Source organism: Poecilia reticulata, linkage group LG1 (genome assembly GCF_000633615.1).
Source record: "Poecilia reticulata strain Guanapo linkage group LG1, Guppy_female_1.0+MT, whole genome shotgun sequence".
Lineage (NCBI taxonomy): Eukaryota > Metazoa > Chordata > Actinopteri > Cyprinodontiformes > Poeciliidae > Poecilia > Poecilia reticulata.
Genome location: NC_024331.1, coordinates 2257055 through 2260975, shown reverse-complemented (window position 1 = coordinate 2260975; position 3921 = coordinate 2257055). Strand labels below are relative to the sequence as shown.

Genomic DNA, 3921 nt, shown 5'->3' with positions numbered 1-3921 from the left:
TAAAAGAAACATTAAATATAATCATTGCTTACAATTAGATGATTTAGATTCACTCATGAGATGAAGGTCTTCATTAGTATTTTATTGATAGTTTGTGGGGCTTTTCAATCTTCTTCATCTCAGCTGGTACTGGTGATGTCCTGCTAACAAGACAAACAGATAACATAAGCATTACCTGACTAATCTTTGAAATAGACTGAAAGATGTTTGAATGCATTGTGATTGTGTACATGTGTCTTACCTCTGCCGCTTCCTCTGCAGGGTGTTCAGGCTAAAACATTCCCCCGGTGCCTCAGCACCTTTGAAAGGTTCCAGATGGGACCATTATGGATGGAAGGGAGAGACTACTGTCAGATTTATATCTAGAGAAATGTGCTTTTAGAGGTGCTTAGTGATAAATTATATTTGTTAGCATCTGTTACTTTTGATGGTTCAGCTACTTTTGAGGAAGTTTGTTTGTGTGTGTGTGTATGTATTTTGTTTGCGGTGTTTCATGGTGGGTCTGCTAATGGGAGGGCTGGTGGACTGTAACCGTAGACGGTCAGCCTGAAGCACTGAGAGACTGCTGCTGAGACGCCAGGTCACTTGTGAAGCGGGGTTGTCTGTTGTATGTTCAATGTTGGTGAATAAACACTCAGTGGCTCTGCACTTTTTCTCTGCCTCAGGTCTCTAGCTTGATCCAGACACTGAGGATCATTCTAACAGCTTGAAAAACTAGTTTAAACACAGAAGGAATCGTATCTATTTCCTGTTTGAATAACTGAATTAAGACCTGTGTGCTGTCGACGCCCCAGCAGATGGTGGAGACAATGTCAGACTTTGAGGGTGAAAACTAATAAAAGTGCAACCCTTGAGCCCAGGACACAAACAGACTTCACCTCATGGTGTCTAATGGAGCAAGGAGAGCATTCAGGCTTCTGCATGGACAAAAACCTCCTGAATGATTTATTTAATCAGACTGTTTTTATCCTTCTAAATGTAAAAAATAAAATAAAATACTGATTCAGGCAATTATTACGACCCTCGGCGCTCCGGCCTGGCTTTATGCATGCATGTGGTTCTTGCTAATGTTTCTCCACTCTGAATTTGCCAGTTTGCCTCTGAAATAGATGGAGGTCATGAAACATTGATGAATGTCACTCTCCGCCTGCTGCTCCTCTGATTTGCATCTCTCTCATGGCACTGCTTCCCCGTTCAGAGCTTAGCGGAGGAAATGTAAGCATGCAAAGTGCATACCAATTAAACTCTTTGTCTAATAACAAGTTAACTTGCCACATACAAAAATGTTTCCATTGTGAAGCAGACCAGCATTCCACCAAAAAGGAACATGCTGAGATATAATAATGCTGCTCGGGCCTGCCTGTCTCTACATGTCCTGAGGGCAGATTATTTGCCAACAAAGCAAAATGTTCCACCTGCAAGTCAGTGAGGAGAAACAGAACTGATGTCCTGTCAGTTTTATGCACATAATACACCATAATATAACATCTTTCATGGCAACCATGAAACTGTACTTTTAGAAGAATGCTAATGTAGTAAAAAAAGAAGAAAGTATTACTTCAGCTCTGATCAAAAGTGCCCAGGCAAAGGAGGGCGCTTATAAACCAGCATTATTAAAGCAGGGATAGAAAAGTCATGACTTTACCTCTTCAACAAGCTTATCATTATAATGTCCCTACAGTCAGGTGGTTACAGACTGCCTCTCTTCCACAATGTGCTCCGGTTATCAGTCACAGTTCCTCGGCACGCAGGAGGGAGATTGCTTCCAAAAGGGGAAAGCTTTAACCGTGATTATATGCTGTATTTTTACAGTCGAGTGGATTTGAAGGAAATCTTTTGACATCCTGGAAAAAAAAAAAAAAAAACGGAAAGTGAATAACACATGCTACTAAGTTTGAAGAAAATTACCGAGGCTGAATGAACAATCATGGACCGCGAAGAATGTAGACATTTTTTCCTGTTCTCAAGTCATAAAATAATTGTAATATAAACAAAGATAATATGAGTAAGTCCCAAAAGCAGCTTTCAAGTGATGATTTCATTTATGAAAATAAATTATTGTTGTCAAAAACTGAATACTCCCCAAAACCTAATAAGACCGTACACCATCCTGGTAACTCACATTCTGTCTTACAATGTTGTTTTAATTCAACTACTGGAGTGTTTTCCACTGTCTAAGGAGTTCACTTGGATTTCTCTAAAGTTATTGGTAATAGTTGTGTTAAATGGACAGGCACGTATGACAAATATTTGAAAATCATTTCATTGCAATTTTCTGGTGTATCTAGGCTGAAATTACATGTTTTCATCCTTCAAATTCTCTAAGCCACCAAACATTCCCTGGAGTTCAGCTAAATCCGTCATCAAGAAATGAAAGAAATATGGTGCCTAGATCAGGCCGTCCTCACACACTGGGTGACCAACTACTGCTGCCCAGGTTCTTTGCTGTCAAAGCATTTTGGGAGAGAGGCAGTTAGTTGAAGAAAACACATGTCAAAGCTTGATTAGAATTTGCCAAAAGGCAAATGGGAGAATGTGTGGTCAAGCAGAAGAAAGTTCTTCTGTCTGATGAGACCAGAATTTTGTTTTTTAGCCAACAGCATCACAAACACACTGTTACCATGGTGAATTCTGGTGGTGGCAGCATCAGACTTTTTGGAAACTTCTCAGCAGCCCTGAGAGCTGAAATGAATGCAGAACAATTTCGGAAAACCCATTTGCAAGAGAACTATGGCTTCTTATTTTACAGCAACACGACGACCTGAAATACCCAGGTAAATGTAAACTGTCATTTCTCTGTAAAAAATAACATGTTTTTACTTTGACATTAAAGGAGGTTAATGTATTTCTTTTTTTGCTTAAGCCAAATTTTGTTGATCACGATTGATTAGTAAAAGCAATAAAAAAAGTTAAACGTCCAAGAGGATGAATACTTTTTAGACACACTGAAAGATTGCATTTCCCTTGACAGACCAGATTTCAACCTGCCATGCTTAACTTGGGACGTTTGAGGAAAATAAAAGTTACTTTGTTGAGATTCTTGGAATTCTGGGTCTTTCTCCCCATGTGCTTAAGGTAAAATTACTCATATGTGTTACATATAAAAGTTACACAATAATCTCAGGAATGCTACCACTGCTCCTTCTAGATAAGCACGTGTAAAATAAACACAAAGTAACATAAAGCCAACTCCACACAAACAATTAAGTATTTTAGATCTAGTTTCTAGTGCAAATATCTTAGTAAGACAAAACTAACAGTAACTTGTTGGCAAACAAGTTACTGGCAAGTAACTTGTTTGCCAACAAGTTACTTACCAGTAACTTGTTGGCAAATAGGAGCTTGTTCTAAGTCAATAATTCCTTAATGTGGATGAAAAAGTACTATAGTGCCATTGGTAAGGAAATGTTATTTTATTTAAATAACACTTTTTCAGCAACAAGGCAGTTCAAAGTGCTTTACAGGAGGAAATACAAACAAAATAACAAAACCAAAAGAAAGACAAAAATGTAAAAGTACAAAACTAAATATTGGTTCCCCATGTTTAATAAGAATAAGTACATCATTTATAAACTAGTAGGGGTTTCTCCGGACTCGTGTTCTGATAAAACTCGATGTTGGTTCTCCATGTTTGGTAAGATTAGTGAGTACTTTAAAAAAGTACATGTTGGTTCTCTCACTGGGAAAAATGTCTTGTAATAAGTTAAACAATCTGCCAATGGAGCAAATACTTTTTCATCAATATTAGGGAATTATTAACTTTAAACAAGCTCTTATATCGCCACCTTCCTAAAATAATTAGCAATAATTTTTTTGCCAAAAGTTTTTTTTTTTTTTTTTTTTTTGCCTAAAACATCTTTTGGAAAGACATTACTAACCGTTATTATTTGCTGAAAAGTTACTTGTAAGTTAGCTTTGTTT

At 37.5% G+C, this 3921-nt stretch overlaps 1 long non-coding RNA gene across 1 annotated transcript in view; it reads right to left on the bottom strand.

Annotated features, from left to right (window-relative positions):
- Positions 1 to 255: 255 nt before the first annotated feature.
- The window catches only part of LOC108166306 (uncharacterized), a 15049-nt gene continuing 11383 nt past the window's right edge, over positions 256 to 3921 (bottom strand). The window contains exons 3-4 of the long non-coding RNA XR_001776626.1: positions 1646 to 1844; positions 256 to 299 (exon numbers count right to left, since the gene is read on the bottom strand). This is a non-coding gene — a long non-coding RNA (uncharacterized LOC108166306). The remainder of the gene's footprint in view (positions 300 to 1645; positions 1845 to 3921) is intronic.